Source organism: Schistocerca serialis, chromosome 5 (genome assembly GCF_023864345.2).
Source record: "Schistocerca serialis cubense isolate TAMUIC-IGC-003099 chromosome 5, iqSchSeri2.2, whole genome shotgun sequence".
In the NCBI taxonomy this organism is placed as follows: Eukaryota; Metazoa; Arthropoda; class Insecta; order Orthoptera; family Acrididae; genus Schistocerca; species Schistocerca serialis.
In genome coordinates this window covers 259,339,562-259,360,588 of record NC_064642.1, presented here as the reverse complement: position 1 = coordinate 259,360,588, position 21,027 = coordinate 259,339,562, and the positions used below count along the sequence as shown (strand labels likewise).

The 21,027-nt window shown below is 43.7% G+C and overlaps 1 protein-coding gene across 1 annotated transcript in view; it reads left to right on the top strand.

Annotated features, from left to right (window-relative positions):
• LOC126481052 (calpain-C) overlaps nucleotides 1-21,027 on the top strand; it is a 453,845-nt gene that overhangs the window by 214,091 nt on the left and 218,727 nt on the right. The window lies entirely within an intron of this gene.

Genomic DNA, 21,027 nt, shown 5'->3' with positions numbered 1-21,027 from the left:
ACCGAGACGTGTAACCAGTGGCATCCTATACCATCATGCCGAGTGATACGCCAGTATGGCGATGACGAATACACGCTTCCAATATGCGTTCACCGCGATGTCGCCAAACACGGATGCGCCTATCACGATGCTGTAAGCAGAACCTGGATTCATCCGAAAAAAATGACGTTTTGCCATTCGTGCCCCCCCCCCCCCCCCCCCAGGTTCGTCGTTGAGTAGACCATCGCAGGCGCTCCTGTCTGTGATGCAGCGTCAAAGGTAACCGCAGCCATGGTCTCCGAGCTGATAGTCCATGCTGCTGCAAACGTCGTCGAACTGTTCGTGCAGATGGTTGTTGTCTTGCAAACGTCCCCATCTGTTGACTCAGGGACCGAGACGTGACTACACGATCCGTTACAGCCATGTGGATAAGATGCCTGTCATCTCGACTGCTAGTGATACGAGGCCGTTGGGATCCAGCACGCCGTTCCGTATTACCATCCTGAACCCACCGATTCCATATTCTGCTAACAGTCATTCGATCCCGACCAACGCGAGCAGCAATGTCGCGATACGATAAACCGCAATCGCGATAGGCTACAATCCGACCTTTATCAAAGTCGGAAACGTGATGGTACGCATTTCTCCTCCTTACACGAGGCATCATAACAACGATTCACCAGGCAACGCCGGTCAACTGCTGTTTGTGTATGAGAAATCAGTTGGAAACTTTTCCCATGTCAGCACGTTGTAGGTGTCGCCACCGGCGCCAACCTTGGGTGAATGCTCTGAAAAGCTAATCATTTGCATATCACAGCTTCTTCTTCCTGTCGGTTAAATTTCGCGTCTGTAGCACGTCATCTTAGTGGTGTAGCAATTTTAATGGCCAGTAATGTACTTAAACCTAACTAACCTAAGGATATCACACACATCCTTGCTCGAGGCAGGATTCGAACCTTCGACGGTAGCAGTCGCGCGGTTCCGGACTGAAGCGCCTAAAACCGCTCGGCTACAACGGCCGGCGGGACGACGCAATGTGTACGTTAACGGACCAGGGTGGCAGTGTCAACTGTCTCTTCTAGCTTTTCTGGCGGATATTCGGTGTATGGCTAGGGTCTGCCACAGGTTCCGGTTTTTCATTTCTCACAATATTTCTTGGGTGCATCTGTTAGACATCATTATGTGGTTTCTGCTGGTTACTGATACGACGTACTAACTGCCAGCATCCATACTGCGCCTTATTTAGGCCTTCTAGGAAAGTCAGAGAGTATCACATGCAGGAACAAGTTGCTTGCAATCGGATGATGGTAGCGCACCGTATTCAGTCCCCCCTAATGGGAACAGAGCTGCAGTCTTCCTTCATTGTGCTAGGTAATTAGTGATTTTATGCTCATTTTCTTCGTTGTAAGACTATATGATAAAGGGGCCAATACACATTCACACCCTGGACAACCTGATTAGTTGGAACTGAGGATTTCTACTACGTACAGCCCGAAACACTGCACTTGTTACTATTAGTGATGACAAAAAAAAAACTCTGGTGGCACTTGTGGTGCAGCAAAGTGGGTGATCCTATGAGTTTTGGTTAGGGCCCGGCCACAGAGGTGCTCTTTAGCAGTACCGGTGACCTAACGCACCCTCAGAAGACCACAGCTCTGTTTCCAGTACTAGTCTCTGGACACGCTGTCGTCCATGTGGATGCAAATCTGTCGCGCACGCACGACTTTCGAACGAGGTATCCATAAGAACACCGTCGCAGTCTTGGTATCGGCATGCGTGTATCCACGCATTGTCCAGAGCCAACTGTAGGGCAGCCAAAACTCAGTCCATCATAACCACCAGCATGCACTGATCCACACATTCTCCAGCGCCGACCACAAAACCTTCACGATGGCCTCAACATTTTGACCGTCAGGTGGCCAATCAGTGGCCAAAACCTAGTCCGTCATCATCACACCCGACGATTTCCAGCAGACATTCAGAAGATCAACATCACTGGCAGCGCATTCTATCGGGCGATACGGTACGTCACCTTGGAATTGGGCTGGACAATCGTTTAACGTGGCGTTAGCACATCGTCGACATCAGCAGAAAGGCGATTAGAAGACTGACTGCCTAGTACTTGGCTCTGAATCCAAACTCGACACTACCTCCACAAAATTGTTAACACTTTTATGACCACTTTTCGACGAATTGCCTTTTGGCCTCTGTCTCAGGTTCTTCTGCCGACGTTTGACGCTTTCTCTGACGTTTCGCCAGTAGGAATGCATGGCGTTGTCAAAACTTCACTCTCCATTACTGCTAACGGACCGCTGTCGAGTTCCAGACCGCAGATTTTGTGTACCTGGCGCGCCGCTGTCGTTCGCCTCTTGCTACCTGCAAAGGCCGTTCGCTGCAGCACTGGAATCCAGGATCCGTTCATCTCGAAGCTTTCCTCTGTGTCGTTTAAGCTATTGTCATGTTTGCGGATTTCTATGTGTTCCCTGAACTAGCGGGTGTGATAGCTCTTCTCCAGAGGAAGAACTTCCACGTCGGCGAATTTTATATGTGGTCGGTCTCACACAGCGCATTGCCCACCACGGCCAGTTTCGCCACCTGTCTCAACCTGCAATGTCGCTTATGTTGGCTGATCCTGGCGTCGATTGACCATCCAGTCATTGTAACATAGACTTTTCCACGTGGTATGCGGTATATTCCTGACTTTGAAAGTTGATCTCTTTTGTGCTTTGCTGACGTCAGACACTCTTTCATCTTATCTGTCGGTTTATAAATAGTTTTTATGATGTGTTTGTGCAATATACGGCCGATTCTATCAGTCACCCTAGGAATCTATGGCAGAAAGGCTGTATCCGATATTTCTTCTTCCGATGTGTCATTTCGCCAAGTGTCAGATTTCGTGACACTTCTTCAATAAAATTCTTCAGGGTATCAGACCGCATCGTCATAATTTAAAATGCGCCAACGTTTCGGCCAGCGTTGCAGCTAGCCTTCATCAGGGCCTTACGTTAACGTAAGGCCCTGATGAAGGCTAGCTGCAACGCTGGCCGAAACGTTGGCGCATTTTAAATTATGACGATGCGGTCTGATACCCTGAAGAATTTTATTGAAGAAGACAACGGCCGCGGAAGCCTACGCTTACATTCGTGACACTTCTTATGCATCTGGTAGAGTACACATTGCTCCTCAGCACGCTTTCAGGAGTTTCATCTCGAGTTTGAGGTCCTGCGGCCCACATATTTGCCTTGTGCGCGTTATGAGCGCATTAATCATCAGTATTTTCTGGCCTGGGCGGTGATTTGACAGTTTCTTCAGGTATCGGTCCGTGTGTGCTGGTTATTGATACATCCTGAGTCCCAGATCCTCACGATCCCTCATAACCAGCAAATTTAGAAAGAGTAACTGCCAGAAAAATCCGAAAAGAAAGATCAGCCGAGGAATCCGAGAGAGAAGCCAAGACTGCCTCCACATCTCTGCATGACATTGTATAAGGCGATCCTATGCCATACGCTTGAGTACGCTGCGTTGGGAACGCCACTGCAGTGCATGTCAGGTGGCTCCAGTCTCTGCAAAATACGGAACTAAGGATAGCGTTGCATGCTATCCTGATCTCCTGTCAGACATCAAACACCAAATTGCTGGCTTTCAACGCCTGCGTAAAAGCTTCCGCGAGACTGCACGTTCGTTCTACAGAAAAACGCAGGCCTCAAAAAACACGAACACTCTGGTGCTTGGACACAAAATACGTATCCGAGCCTCAAGAACATGGCGGGACCTGCTAATTAGCACGGAGAACACCAAAGAAACTCGATCAGCAGGAAAATAAAGCAAATGTGAAGAATTAATAGAAAAAGAAGTAACAAGAATAGCTCCAAGGTTTAAACACTATAAAACAGCAGGGAAGAAGAAATCGCAATGAAGATCCTTTGCCTGTCACCAGTAGTTGCTAGCTGCCAACAGTAACCAGTGGCGATCCTCCAACAATGTCGAGCAATTGTGTCGAAGTAGTATTGTGTATTTCACGTAACCCGACACCAACATACCGACCGAGTGACACGTCCACACTAAACGCAAAGCGAACGAAACGTCCCGGCCCTCCACCCAGCACAACGATGAAAATGAGAATGAGGGACGGTGTGTCTCTTACTAAGAACGGGAATGTAGTACCAGCAATAGTAGTAGTTCGTTAATGGTCATAGAAAAATTCATAAAGAACGTTATTGATAACTCACTCTCTCACCTAGTGAACAAAATACGAGCTTCCGGATCATCGGACCACCTTCGTGATTGTGTTCAAGACTACCTATCACAAACAACTCCAAGTCGATTTAGTAGGACAAAATTGCCTTGTGGTGAATTAATTTCGCAACTGTTCGTGGGTCGTTACTGTTTACATGTGTAAATGACCTGCTGGTTGGTTGGTTGATTCGGAGGAGGGGACCAAACAGCGATATCATCGGTCCCATCGGATTAGGGAAGAATGTTGAAGGAAATTGGCCGTACCCCTTCAAAGGACTCATCCCGGCATTCGCCTGAAGCGATTTATGGAAATCGCGGAAAATCAAAATCAGGCTGGCCGGAAGCGGGTTTGAACCGTCGTCCTCCCGAATGCGAGTCCGGTGTGCTAACCACTGCGCCACCTAGCTCGGGAGCATCTGGTAGATAAGGTCACAGTCAATTTGCGAATGATACACTTCCGTATAGGAAACATGTAACGCCAGAAAACCGTAACGAAATTGCGGAAGACTTGCAGGAGATTTTTGCTTTGCGGTGGGATTGGAATTTCACCTTAAATGTAAATAAATTTGACCTATGAAGCATAAATAGATGATAAGAACCGCCATTGCTCGTTTACACTATTGACGATCATTCATTTAGGTAACAACCGTAAAATATCGAGGAGTGTACATCTGAAACGATGTAAAATAGGACGGCCCCATGATTGTAGGAAGAGCTGGTACCACACTGATATTAATTTTGAGATTGCAGGGAAAATGTAATTCACATATGACTTAGCTTACACAGTCCTTGGTGACCCAATTATTTAGTATTGCTTATCAGTCTAAGATCTTCACTAGGCAGCCGTAACAGAGGAGACAGAGGCGATTCGAAGAAGAGCGGCGCGTTCCGTCACGGGAACGAATGTGTCAAGGAGACGCTTATCACATTCCTGTGACAAATCTTACACGAGAAGGGTTTGTATCGTGGCTAGATTTACTGTTTAAATTCCAACAGACTACATTACAGATCGAGTCGGGCAACATATTATTTCATTACTATAAAAGTATAATTAGAATAATTTGAGATCACTTGGAGACTTTACGAGAGTCATTCTTCCAATATTCTCGAAAATGGGGGAGGGTGGGTAGTAAGGGGAAATGGATAGTGTAACACGAAATACCCTCTGCTACAAACATAAAGTAAAGATGTACTCTGATACTGGAGAAGCCGCTGAGTTGAAAACAATGCATGTGGCGGGATACAGTACAAGGAAAATACATGACAAAGAGACATAGGCCATAAAATAGGCATTAAAACTGCTTACTTGTGTTGACAGATGTCACACACCGTTGTTTAAAGTCGAAAGAAGGGAAAGGCTTACAAGCTGTTGTCGTAGTTGTCGTTCGACACAAAGCACAGCTCAGCAGCGACAATAAGGACGGAATTGACGTTGGCTCTGCCGGCCGCTGTGGTCGAGCGGTTCTAGGCGCTTCAGTCTGGAACCGCGTGACCGCTACGGTCGCAGGTACGAATGTTGCCTCGGGCATGGATGTGTGTGATGTCCTTAGGTTAGTTATGTTTAAGTAGTTCTAAGTTCTAGGGGACTGTGACCTCAAATGTTAAGTCCCATAGTGCTCAGAGCCATTTTACGTTGGCTTTGTCTACGAAACCATTCTGATAAAATTCAAATAAGTGACGGGTAACCAAAAAATCGTTGGCTTAGCGAGATCTGAACCATAGTTCTCTCGAATACGTGGTCGATATCTTAATCAATGCTGACTGATTCTGTAACTGAAAGGAGCAATAAAGGATTTGAAAGAATTGAATTGAGAATAGAAGCCAACGAAGAACCGATGTCAGTGATATAGATATAGACTTTATGGCAGAACGCAAAAAAGTCTCAAATGAATGAATGATTTCTGAAATGTACACATAACACTGCAAACAGTTTGTACGGTGGATAATACAGCAAAGGCAAAACAGCAAGACATACCAAATACAGCATTTAGAGAAGGCACAGTAGAACGAGAGGGAAAATTCAGTTATTTTAAATGTAAGTAAAAAGGAAATGGCCGTATCAGGGAGGACTTAACCACCTTCGTCTGCAGAGGTCCACTCCTTTTCATCATCAAGCGAGCTTTCTTGGTATCAGTTAGTGGCATAGAATTGAGAAATTAGTTTCTGATACGCCGTTTGAATTACAGCCATGTACTGAATTGAAACGTGGATCGTAAGAAAATCGTAGAAAAACGAAGTGAGAGTATCTGTTATTTAGACAGATAATATATAAAATTAAGTCACTAAAAAGGATGAACGAAAAAATATTTTCGAATTGTAGCTGCCGAGACACTTTGGTACTGGAAGATGTAGACGCGAACAACTTAGGAACAGCCAAAGAATACGCACAGTCATTTACTGAGGAAGTTGAGTGTAAAAGATACTCAAAGACGGAAGTATCAGTACGATACTAGAACGGATAACTTCAAGCCAAAAGGGAGATGGATAGTGTAATGTATTTTCTCTTAACAACGCAAGTCGAACATTTTACCGAAACACTTTCACTTAATTAGTAAAGAAATATAGCTCGCGATTTCTCATTGGACCATATAGTTGGCTGTTGAGTAGTAGTACTTGCCAAACGTCTTACGAGCGAATCATTCGTCCCTGGATGTGGCAGTTTTCCAATGATGTCAGGAGAAACTCTCTGCCACTGAATAGAAGGGAGCTGGCAGCTGACTAATTGGTCCAGTCCCACTGACCAGGAGCACGGTGCGTGACCAGCGCTCTGATGGAAAAAGGAGCGTGTGAGGACGTAAGGAAGGGTGGAATGTCCCTACCGCAGTATCTTGCCAGTATGCTGCCTGGTAGCATGGAGTTAAACCAGCAAAAATGTGTCCGCCTGCGAGCTGCGCTCTGTTATTCGTTTTTTCGCAGCAAAACAAATATCCACTGTCGATATCTATCGGGAACTAATCTCTGTCCATTGGGAAGGCTGTATGAGCATTCAAATGTGGATGAGATCTGGGTCTGTCATTCGATCCTTAGACACAACTGCAGAGCATGGTGTGAAAGAAACCTGGTGAAAGTGCCCCCTCCCCCCCCCCCCCCCCAAAAAAAGAAATTAAAGGTCACACATTTGCAGGGAAAGTTTGGGAACCATATTTTTCGACTGTCAGAGGATGTTACGCGTTCACGACCTGCCCCCCCTCCTCCCCCCCCCCCCCCATCATCACTATGAATGCGGAGAGGTACTGTAACGCCTTCGGGAACCTGGGAGCTGCTATCAAAAACAAAAGTCCTGTTCTTTCGTCTCGCGAAGTTCCCATCCCTCATGACAACGCTCGGCCTCGTTCAGTTCGAATGACCCTGGCTGAGCTTGGAAGATTCAACTGGGAAGTGTTCCCGCATTCTCCACATTCACTAGATCTTGCCCCAAGTGATTTTCACACCTCCCCCCTCACAAGGTCATCTTGGAAATAAGCACTTCACTGATGATGAAGTCAGATCAGCAGTGAACAGCTGGTTACGAATATAAGACTCGACCTGGTATAACACTGGTCTGGAAACACATGTGTCACGCTACCAAACATAGTTGGAAAAGCATGGCGATCATGTAGAAAACTAACAGAAGCATTGTACAGTGTCAATAAAATTATTTCACCATGTTAAATTATGTAAATGGTTTTTTATGAAATAGGGAAGCTTACTTATTGGACGCCCTTGTATATTGTACAAGGCAATATTGATAAGAAAGAAAAAACAACGCTTCCTTTCATGTGAGTAAGTGGTTTAATATATACTTGAGACCACACCAGTCATCACAAAATTGCGAAATTCTTGCTTACAGTATTAATCGACCACAATATTATTGCACTTGAGAGTGAGGACACTTCGGTCGGCTTATCGTGAATCAGTGTGTAATCGGAATTGCGACGGGCAAAAAGGACGGGACAACTACAGTTATACAGTGGAAACTGCACCAATCTTGATGATTACAGTTATGAAGTGCGTGGTCCCTCACACGAGTGTTAGACGGCAAATTCTTCATTTGCTGTATCTGTTTCACTGGACTCCGTTCCAATTTCATCCACAGTGTCAATTTTCATATCACTGTCGTCATCGTCTGCTGCATATTCATCTTCATTCTCCAGACCAACATTGATTATTATATTCTCCATTGCTTCTTCCACTATCCCATCTATGCGCAAATATTCATTTTCTATTCCTTTTAAGTATTCGCAAGCTATTAACCAAACATATTGCGTAATCTTAGATAAAGAATCTTTCGCTATTTGTTTTAACATAGTTAAATTACTGTAAGAAACGCATTAAAACTGCATCTGTTTTAAAAACAGGCTTTGGCTTACAATGCACAATTTGCAAAAGTTCATATCCCGTTAAGCTCTGTACAAAAATGAATTTGTTATGAATGACGTGCTCAGTTATGCCGTTTTATCGAGTTGCAGTAGCAAGGGCTTCACTTGTCTGAAAGCTAACCAGCTGGGATGTTAGGAATCAATTTCTCTTTTAACCATTGCGATAATTATCCACATTCACAACGTCGTGACAATCTTAGGATTTAGATTTCGAGTCGTAAACCAACTCCGCCCCCTCTATGGAACCCATTGTTCCTCCAAGGTGGACAATAATAGCTCTCTAGCCTGCGTTGCTAATAGTCGTCACACACGGAACTTCTTCATGCTGACAGCATTTTTCCGCGGTGTAATGTGTATACACACACCTTTGGTCAGTGAATACCATTGGTTTATTTTGAACCTTTTTTCAGGTATTCTGCACACTTCGTTAAAATGTCGAACCGTTCCTGCAAGATAGTTCTCTTATTTTTGCATCAAATCCCTTCTCTTTCAAAACTGTACTAAATATTTCCCTTCCATCCTGAAAACTGAAAATATAAGCAGCTTTCTCAACACTGGGATTTCTTTTTTTACTCTCATTACATTAAAAAATTTCTTCCAATAAGTGCTTGATCTAAGTCATTTAGAGAAATAGTTTTCTAGAACGACTTAGTTTTGTAAGGGTTGTTACTTTTTCCCCAGTTTCTTACACTTTCGTAAAGTCTCTTAAAATGTATTTTACTGTTCTTTCTGACGTACCTATCGTCTTTCCACTCGTAAGAATGCTTTCTGGTCTCTTGGTGGTGTAAACCATTGAGGCTTGTAAGTCGACGCAGTCAAAACATACGGCCATTATTTATGACAAATATTTTAATACTTGCAAATTCACTCATGAAACCTATAGGTTACTTTCCGTTGGCCTAGAATCATGAAATCCGGTAAGCAGCAAGGTTGCACAGTGCAACTAAAGGAAAAAATACGAAAACTCTTAATTTGTAATTATATAAGACGAAAAAAATAGTTGTTTTGTTATTTGTTATCCTACGTTTTGTCATTTGTTATCCTACATCAAACTTGAAATTAAAACAGTAAATAGATCTGCATTCAGGCTGAGTGCGTAAACATCATCCAAGGAATGACATTATTGTTCATATGACACGTTTCGGAATTTACCTGTCATTATAAATCCAGGAGCAATTGGTGTTCCAAGTTACAATAATAATGGTCACTGCCTCGTGCGTGACTTTTTCTTTCTTTCTTTGGGCCTGGTGTCGCGCCAACGCGGGGTCGGCCTTGTTATTACGGATTTGGCAGTGTTAGTTGCAGAGGGTGGCTGGATGCCCTTCCTGCCACCACCCCAAACCCCCAGGACATAAGTAGTATACCTCAGCTGTCCCAGTCTAGTGTAAGCCTTGAAATAGTGCGAACGTGTTAAAATGTCTGAGATCCCTGTAACTGAGGCGGAACGTGGGGACCAGCCCGGTATTCACCTAGTGGGATGTGGAAAACCGCCTGAAAACCATATCCAGGCTGGCCGGCATACCGGCCCTCGTCGTTAATTCGCCAGTCGGACTCGATCCGGGGCCGGCGGTCTACCCAAGTCCAGGAAGCAACGCATTAGCGCTCTCAGCTAGCCTGGCAGGTTCGTGCATGACTTTTTTCCCATATATATTATTGAAATAAAAACATTCTCGCAGATCTTGGAAATCCTGGTACCGATATTTTACCAGTTTCAGTGTCTATAACAGGGAAAAACGCTCGAAACTCTCGATTCCCGGAATGGATGAACTGTTTATATGCTTAATTATGTTTGTACGGAACTCTTAGTGCGTGATTCCTACTCTCGCCTGGTCAGTTTTTTCACTCTCGGGTATATGAGTGATTAAGCATAACACGGCATTGCACTGCTGACGATATCTCACGAGGACACGCTGAATCACTCGATAGTATCTGTACAATGGACTTGAAAGCATTGATAGTGCGACGCGATTTCCCAAATCGCCACTGTTCTTGTTTGCTATAACGTCACCGTTTGTTTCCGGTAACTACAACGGGAGGTCGAGTGCAATAAAATCGTGGTAGGGTAGTAGGGCAGGAATGTGCGGAACGCATTGGCTTCAGTCATTCTGTTTTTTCACTGAGAAGCACTGTGTCAGTACGATTGGAAACGCCGCTCGCTCGTGACACGGTGGAAAGCTCGTGATAAGTGTTCCGGGTCACCGGCGCGGCGTCGTCGTCAGAAGCACGGGGTCGACAGCGGCGAGGCGCACGCATTCCTGGCTGCGCGCGCTTGGCGGCCGTTCAGCTGACTCACAACCAGCGGCCGGGTCAGCCGGGCTGCGGGCCGGCCACCTCGCTGGCGGGGGCAGTGCCGCCATGTATCGGCAGTAACAGGAACGAAGCAGGTAGAGGATTCCAGTTGTTGTAAGACTGTATGTTCGCATAACTTAGGGAATGTAGCTGTGTAACGTCATCGACAACAGCCGATATTTCGACAGGTCAACACCCTGTTATTTTCGAGGCGTTCACTAGGAGATAGCTGTGCATGATGACGTAAACACTTGGTGGGCAGAGAGCTACGCCAGCCAGGAAGCAAAAGACGGGGAATGTAGTAAGACCACACCCCAACAAAACAGCTATAGTCGATAAGGAAATTGAAGGTGGAGGGGGAGAAACGAAGCCGCGCGGTATTAGCCGAGCGGTCTGGGGCGCTGCAGTCATGGGCTGTGCGGCTGGTCCCGGCGGAGGTTCGAGTCCTCCCTCGGGCATGGGTGTGTGTGTTTGTCCTTATGATAATTTAGAATAAATAGTGTGTAAGCTTAGGGACTGATGACCTTAGCAGTTAAGTCCCATAAGATTTCACAAACATTTTGAACATTTGGAGAAAAGAAAGGAAACGGAAGGGATTACTAATGTCAGATGCATCGGAACATACGCGGTATCAGCGGCGACGAGAGAAAATGTGTACCGGACCGTGATTCGAACCCGGGAGCTCTTGCTTACAAGGGAACCTCCCCGTCGCACCCCCCTCAGATTTAGTTATAAGTTGGCACAGTGGATAGGCCTTGAAAAACTGAACACAGATCAATCGAGAAAACAGGAAGAAGTTGTGTGGAACTACGAAAAAAATAAGCAACATAGACAAACTGAGTAGTCGAGATATGCAACATCAAGGTTGGTGTGAGCTCAGGAGCGCCATGGTCTTGTGGTTAGCGTGAGCAGCTGCGGAACGGGAGGTCCTTGGTTCAAGTCTTCCCTCGACTGAAAAGTTTAATTTTTTATTTTTAGACAATTATCAAAGTTCAGGCACTCACACATAATCAACTTCGCTCTCCAAAATTCCAGGACATGTTCAGATTTGCTTGGACATATGCAGGATTTGACGGTCTACACACATAAAAATTTGAAAACGTTAAAAACATACGTTTTGACAGCACAGGGAAGACTGCGCGACTGTGAAACTGTTGCATTCATTTGTTGCAGTTTATGTGACAAACTCTTATGTTTTCATCACTTTTTTGGGAGTGATTATCACATCCACAAGAAAATCTAAATCGGGCAAGGTAGAAGAATCTTTTTACCCATTCGCCAAGTGTACAAGTTGTGGGTCGACAACATATTCCTGTCATGTGACGCATATGCCGTCACCAGTGTGGTATAGAATATATCAGACGTGTTTTCCTGTGGAGGAATCGGTTGACCTATGACCTTGCGATCAAATGTTTTCGGTTCCCATTGGAGAGGCACGTCCTTTCCTCTACTAATCGCACGGTTTTGCGGTGCGGCCGCAAAACACAGACACTGTACTAATTACAGTGAACAGAGACGTCAATGAACGAACGGACAGATCATAACTTCGCGAAAATAAAGAAAGTAAACTTTTCAGTCGAGGGAAGACTTGAACCAAGGACCTCCCGTTTCGCAGCTGCTCACGCTAACCACGGGACCACGGCGCTCCTGAGCTCACACTCACCTTGATGTTGCCTATCTTGCGCATGGAGTACTCAGTTAGTATATTTTGCTTATTTTTTTCATAGTGCCACACAACTTCTGCCTGTTTTCTCGATTGATCTGTGTTCAGTTTTTCAAGGCCTATCCACTGTGCCAACTTATAACTAAATCTGAGTGTGGTGCGTTGTAGAGGTTCCCTTGTTAGTAGGCAGTTGCGTTAACCACTGCGCCACCCGGACACAGTGTTCATCGCCACTGCAGGGATTATCTCGGCGCGCCACTCGGCAGACCCGCACACCCGTCTAACGCCACCTGTCTGCAGTCTCTGTCCTTGTTCTCCATAGTCGCTACTCAGAGATTCCCGCAGGAGGTCGGACGTATTTGTGCATCCGCACTAAAGAAGGTGGATTCGTTGGCCATCGAGGCGAATCAATTACATGAATGCGTGGTATCTGTTCTTTCAGACATGTCCGAAAGAACAGACATCACGCATTGTTGTTCAAAATAACAGGCACCACGCATTCATATAACTATAGTAGAGTCGGTGTAAGATGATCCCTGACAGTTGCGGCTAGCTGGACACGGCGGCTTCGCGGGCCTACCACAAGCTAAGGCTCCCATAACGGGAGCTGAACTGTCCGCCATGTTTTCCCCAAAGTATAGGACATTCATACTTGTTTACGTATGATTCACGATGCGAGTGGAGATTTCTAATTAAATGTATTGAGGAATTTGTCGTGGATATAGATGGTGCTCAGCTGTAAACTGCACTAACCGCTGCAAAAATGGCTTTCGCATGTTTACATGTCCATGTGATCCTGAACGAAGAAAAATACGAGTCATAAATTGCCAAAAAGACAACTCGGAACCGTTTCCTGGCTCTCAATTATGTTTTGCAAGTATATGTTAATAAAAGTAGTTGTAAATGTGAAACCAGTTGTATACAAATGTGGTTCTTCCCCACTCAAAAACTATACTGAAGCAGTTAGTCTCAAAATTTTTCGATTCCTGCGATATTTTCACAGTTGGCAGAGTGGCAAGGAATATATATTGTGATTACATATACGTCATTGTCACAAACATTCAAACACAAACTGAATAATACTTAACCACATTTCTTACATAGGTACAGTAGGAGGAATGATAAGTGACATTTTTATACCGCGTTGGTAACTGTGAGGGAACATGCACAAGTATCGTAACATTCAAAGAATAAAATTTTGATTACAGCTGAACAAGCAACAAACTTTCTTTCTTTTGAGTTAATGATAAAGACATTTAATAAAAGCACGAATTTCAGATACACAAAATTTACAGTTGGTGGGGCGGGGGAGGTTATTACTCAGACCTCCTTTATGGGATAGAATTAAATTAAAGTAATGAACAAAAATGACATAAAATGTTAGTTTTGCATAGTTGCCCAATGAACATACTTGTGCGCTTGAGTTCATGCATGGTACAATTCCCATCTTTGTACAGTAAAACTTCCACATTTCTTAAAGCACCTACTTACGATTAAAAAGTGAACACGACTTTTGCAAGTGCTTATGTACAGACAAAAACTAAAAAATAGCCACGGGTTGTTACTACATAACACCCGTATTAGAAGACGTTGGTACCGAGTTCTTAATTCATTATATTTAATATTTGCGAACTACCACGGAAGTTCCGAGCCTACATTTCTGTAGGCGTGTAATACTACATTTCAGCGTTTCTGTTATTTATGAAGGACAATCTAAGTATCTCTACACACATTAATTACTGTTCGGTACACTTCATACACGCAATATTATAAGAAATTTTGTAAAAAGTTACGTGATTAGGTTAACCACCGACAAGGTAAACACTGCCGAATCTTCAGAGTTGAGGAAAACATGGCGGACGATTCAGCCTATTATATAGGAGCTCTACCTCAAGCAACAACGTATCGCGATTTTGTAAACGTCTCTAAGGCAACCTCTTAGTGTTGTCACAGCTCCTTAGACGGTTGCTGTTTTCACCTGCAGCCGTTAGCGCTCCGCAGTTCTATCTGGTGCGAGCTGTCAGGGATGTACTCACGCCGCCTCGACTTTAGAGCCACCACACATCCAAAGATGATCAGCGTCAGGCGTTATCGATACTGAAATATTAGTTAACAACATGTGAGTGTCTTCCTCTGCCTTTTGACCAGGGAGAGAGCAGGATTCCTGACTTGTGTTTTGTTTTGTCTTCAGGTTCCTTCCTGGCGAAGCCCCACCTCATGACGGCTTAATTTGGCATGCTCAGCAAACTTCAGTTTCATTTGTGCTTTGATGCTGCTGAGCGTTCACCTGTCGAAATAAATAATAAATTTAAAAATAAAATTTGCTAAAAACGATCTTGATCGCATAAATATTATATATATGCTGGTGATCGGTTTCGATCTGTTACACTTAGATCATCTTTAGACCTCTAAGCTGCTTTACTACTCTCCTGGCAGAGTAAAAAGGAACTTTGGCAGGAAGACTGTAGCAGGCGTACTGCAGTGGATGTTGTTACTAATCGGTCATCAATCTGATGATACTGACCCTGGCTATGCGCAGGATTCGGCAAATAGAATGTCTGGGCGGCGCGACATTAGGCTTGGCAGTGAAGTCTCACACGCTAGGAGGATCACTACCAATTTGGAAAGTATTTTGTGGGTGTGAATACAAGTGATTGTCGAGCTCTGATCCTTCATCTCATCAGTCGAATCATTTAGCAATTTAGTTGTTTCATGGCAACTCAGGCACTCAAGGCATCTCCCTCCTTCCCTCCACTACCCATTCTCCCGTCTTTGTCACAAAATGGCTCAAATGGCTCTGAGCACTATGGGACTTAACATCTGAGGTCATCAGTCCCCTAGAACTTAGAACTACTGAAACCGAACTAACCTAAGGACATCACACACATCCATGTCCGAGGCAGGATTCGAACCTGCGACCGTAGCGGTCGCGCGGTTCCAGACTGAAGCGCGTAGAACAGCTAGGCCACAACGGCCGGCTCTCTTTGTCATACTTGCATGCACGTGCGCGCGCGTACACACACACACACACACACACACACACACACACACACACACACACACACACACACACACATTGATTTGTTCTGACGTTAGCTCAGTTTGTCTATCTTTAATTGAGAAAATGTCTGGGTCCCTGTATCTGATCAAGACGTTTCCTGTATGCTCATCCATCCAATGTGGTGAGACAGCAGCACTTGGATGATCTCCTGTGGCGACTTTCCCACCTTGGCTCCAGGTTCAAGCTGGTTAGCCGACAACCTACCGGTGGCTGTCACATTAAAATTTACTGAAACATTTTAATGATACAAAAATGCGTGAATAATTATGTCGTGATCTTAAGTTTCACGTGAGTTCTTTTACAATGCTAAACCTTTTTCATAATGCGATAAATCAGCTGTACAGGTTTTAAGGAGATGCATGCAGAAATAAAACAAATCCAATTTTGTAGAACTAGACTGTAGGAGACAGAAATCTGATGTTTTCCCGAGAACTTTAAAGAGGAGGTTTCCTGTTACGCAAAACTTCGTGGCATGGTTGGCGATTTAAGTGACATCATCTGGAATGATGTACAAGTTTCTTCCCAAACCATGGCCTGTATTCTCGTTAGTAAATAAAATGCTCAAAAATGTGTTTCTCTACGCTCATGACTTTCATAGCTTGCCTTGTTTTACCGTAAACTACTTTCTCGATACTCTTTTCACCAAAGGAAGTCGCCAAGTACAGACAAATGAGTGAGAAAGTTAAAGGTTCAGATGCATTCAAGGTGCAGTTCGGTAATGCTTGCGGCTTGGTACTGTTCCGTCTGTCAGCATACCTGTTCAATCTGTCACAGTGTTGTTGTTCTACTGTTTTATTTTATTCTTCCTATCTTTTTGTATTTGAAGAAGTTGTTGATTCCATTTCATAGTTCTTTCCTGTCTCCCTTGCCTCCAGATAACAAGGCAATGCCATCTGCAATACCTTGATGTTGGAGTCAGTCGCCTTCGCTGTAATTCTTTATGTGAACGTTATATCACATTTCTTCTTCGCATTACTGTAGCTAATGACAGAGTTGAATCTTATGTGATACAATCTACATGAAATTTGTTTTGACAATCGTTCGTCATACCAGACTCTCTTCCTAGTGAACGGTTCAGATCTGTGGGATGTTGAACTGGTTGTATCGGGGCTCGTTGTTATCGTCAGGTGTTTCCTTTGACAGAGCAGAAATAATGATTTTCTAAAAAAAATGCAAGGTCAGTTTGTTTCATGGATCTTGGGTACAAGCTCGATATTAATCTAGTTCCTCAATACTCCACTGGTTTAAGAACACCAGAAAGTTAAAGGAAGAGTCCAATTAAAACTAGGGCTCTAAGGAAAATTCTACATTTGTTGTTGCTACGAAACATCGGAGTCAATGAAGACGTAACATTCAATTAAACTGTGATACGAGTTTCGTCTACAGATTTATAAATACTCAGGAAGATTGAGTGTGAAGGAGACTAAAATTTTCTTGGGATTTCATTCCGAAGAAGACTAAAATTTTCTTGGGATTCAAGTATCTCTACGGTTAATTCTGTATAACGAAAGATGATGTACGCATTTGTTAAGTTAAAGCTAACTATATAAATGGAGCCCTGAAGAAGGAAATTTAAAACATGACGTGGTTTCAATTAAACCGCATCTATTACTGACTTTCTGCGTTGACTACAGATCAAAAGAGAATGAACGTATTAGATAACATGTCTTTACACCAAACCAAAGAACTTCAGTTCCTGAACAAGAATGCTTAGTCACAATCTGGATGAAAGTGAACATTGATTCCGAATAGCAAATATGTTATTTAGTAGACTGCGTTAGTTTGCGTTAACTACTAAGCGGAACGTGAGAACTTAATCATGGAGTTTAACGTACTGATTGCGTTATCTCAAGGTAAATAAAAAATGGACAAATTATATTAAATATGCGCGTTGGAATAATAAATCATATTACATACGTAACTAATTCGTTATTTCGTGCAACTATTGCGCTTTATATCTGTTGTCTGCATCTGCGTTCGATTATCTTGTTAAGAAACTGTGTATCACCTGCTAAAATGTATCACCTGCTGAAACCATTTTCGCTCTGAAAGAGAACCAGAGAACAATATCAATTTCGTAAGACAAGATGAAATTTACAGTTTACCTCTATTGCACCTCTCTGTTTCCTAAGCCCCTGTAAACAAGCATTGCGCTTGACTCTTTAGAAACACCTAAAGGAGTCCCATTTGATCTTTCCTCTCACTCTGATTCTTCTCTTGTTCTCATAACTGATTGAAACACACACATTCATTACACGTTCAGTCAAAAAGTGACCTATTGAATTTTCATCTGATCAGTTGCCGCATACATTGGCCTCTACCAACTAACTTCAATCTGCAACCAACATTTCCCGTTTGCGATGTTGTTGGTAGAAATTCCCACGAATCAGAGTTCTTCTTGCGAATTAATAGGGCATAGAATCTACCTCCTGTTAGGCATCAAGAAGTCCTATTTTATACAATGCGTTTTAAAACCGTAGTGTCAATTTTAATAGAAATTTATGTGGCACCAAAGTACTCGAGCCGTGTCCGTTGCTAAATCTCTAGTCACTTGCTGCAAGACGTAAATGTGAACAGTATTTTACTGGCTTGCGGCAAGACGTAAATGTAAACAGTATTTTACTGGCCTTCCTTGAGATAATGTCTAAAAATAGTTCGCCAGCGTGTTCCTTAATTGGGGTCAAGTAGCGAAGCGAACAAAGTAAAAGGCAAACAGCGGAAACCGTCGAAATAATTTCCTTGCGTATGACTAAGGTATCTGCAGAAAACTTAAGGCTGTAAGAGTCTGGAACGCCGTTCGCCTCTATTGGTCAGTTTTCTGGGGTACAGTAATGTAATTGTACCAAACTTTTTTGATGGAACTTTTGTAATACCATTTTAGACAAGAGATACTGTAAAGGGAGATTTTAATGGACGCGAAATATTGTGTTGCTTCATGGATAAGCAAAGAATTTTCGTGTAATTGTAGAATTGTATCATTCTCGGCAGTCTCGAGTCATACAGGCAAGAATCTGACATACCTACATCAGTGTGTGCAACCCTATCTGAATGTGTTTCGTCCTGTGTACGATAAGAATTTGAACTGAATTCTTTTCTTCAAACGGTGCAACATATTGTCAAATTCTAACTGTTCTGACCAGAGAGGAATAACTAATGGCATGTCAGAGGAGTCCAGAAAGCCTTTGAAATATAAGTTGTCAGTGCTGTCCTACTTTCAGTTTGCGACAAAAGGCCACGATGGCCTTGCATTCCAGTTGTCTAATAAATTCTGCTACAGTTTTTCTGCGCTTTAATAAGAAAGTGCAGTCGAGGTGGCTTCTGTGAGGTAATATCTATGCGAAGAGCTGGCGTTCATTTTCTAGATTGGAAACAGAGCGAAGTTAGTACCATGTTGGAATACAGCTCGACCTTCAGCTCGTATTGCTCTGTAAGACGTGTTTCAGTATCCAATTAAAGCAAATTGGTCTCCGTGAAAGACATGTAGTTACAATAATACCACACGGTTGAAAAAGACGGATGACCGTCATCTAGCACCGTTGTATCTTCAGATGTTCTCAGGAACCTAGTCTCACAGTCGACAAGAGATCCACAGCTTCCGATACAGTTAAATAGCATTATACTAAAGAGTATTTGCGCTGGGAAAGATAACATTCTCATCTAGTGGTACGTCCTGTTTTGTCACCGGAGTGATCCTCGCCGCTCGCTCAAACTGGAAAGAACAAGAATCGTAAAGCTTTTGGACGACTTGAGATCAATTAAGACAGAAGGCATAGATAACATTCCTTCGATATTTCTGAAATCATTGGAGGAAATGCGAAGAAACGAATGTTCAAGCTGGTGTAATGAGAAGTAGCAGAAATGAGATAAGTGACACATTTAACGAAGTGATGAAATTGTGCCACCTTTGAAGTAACATAACGTATGACGGACGAAGCAAGAAGGACATCAAAGGTGGCGTGGCAGAAGCAAAGAGGCCATTCATGACCACAGGAAGTCTACTACTATCTAACATTCGCCTAATTTGAGGAAGGAATTCCTGAGAATGTACGTGTGGAGAACACCACTGTATGGAAGTGAATCATTAACATTCAGGAAACAGAGCCGCGCGGAATTAGCCGAATGGTCTTAGGGGCTGCAGTCATGGACTGTGCGGCTGGTCCCGGCAGAGGTTCGAGTCCTCCCTCGGGCATGGCTGTGTGTGTTTGTCTTTAGGATAATTTAAGTAGTGTGTAAGCTTAGGGACTGATGACCTTAGCAGTTAAGTCCCATAAGATTTCACACACATTTGAATAACAGGAAACAGAAAAATAAGAAAAGCGAAACATTTCAGATGTGCTGTAAAAGGACAGTGAAAGTTAGGTGGAGTAATAAGATAAGAAAAGAGAAGGCCCTCCGCAGAATCGGCGAGGAAAGATATATGTGAAAAGCACTGACACGAAGGATGCTCAGGATGGTAGGCCATGTACGAAGGTGAATAAAATGAAAACCTTAAATATTTTTTAAAATATTGTGCAGAGGTGGTACAAAGCTGTATCACTTTTCAACATAATCACCCCCATGCTCAATGCAAGTCCTCCAGCGCTTAAAAAGTGCATAAACTCCTTTAGAAAAAACTTCTTTTGGAAGTCCGCGCAACCACTCATGCACCGCGTGACGTACCTCTTCATTAGAACGAACTTCTTTCCTCCCACTGCGTCTTTGAGTGGTCCAAACACATGGAAATCACTTGGGGCAAGGTCTGGTGAGTATGATGGATGAGGAAGACACTCAAAATGCAGGCTGGTGGAAGTGAGCCCAGGTTTCGTCCCCAGTACGATTCTTGCAAGGATGCCATCACCTTCTCGTTCAAAGCGCCGAAGAAGTTCTTCACAAGCATAAACACGTCGTTCTCTCATTTCAGGAGTCAGCTGCCGTGGCACCCATGTTGCAGACACTTTGTGAAACTGGAGCACATCATGCACAATGTGGTATGCTGACCCATGACTAATCTGTAAACATGTTGCAATGTCATTCAGTGTGACTCGGCGGTTTTCCTTCACTATGGCTTCAACTGCTGCAATGATCTGTGGAGTCACAACTCGTTGTGCCTGACCCGGACGAGTAGCATCTTCCACTGAAGTCACACCATTTGCGAAATTCCTGCTCCATTCGTAGACTTGCTGCTGTGATAAACATGCATCACCGTACTGAACCTTCATTCTTCGATGAATTTCAATAGATTTCACACCTTCACTACACAAAAACCGAATAACGAACGCTGTTATTCCCTGGTGCAAGTCGCATGTCAGGGGGCCATCTTTATACTGATACTGCGACGGTATTTGTGCATCTGCGCTATGCTACCGCCTACAGGCCAATCTGCACGCTGTTTGTAGCACGCTTACCAACTTACAGGATAACGGCGCGAAATTATTATTAAAAATTATACAGGGTGATTCAAA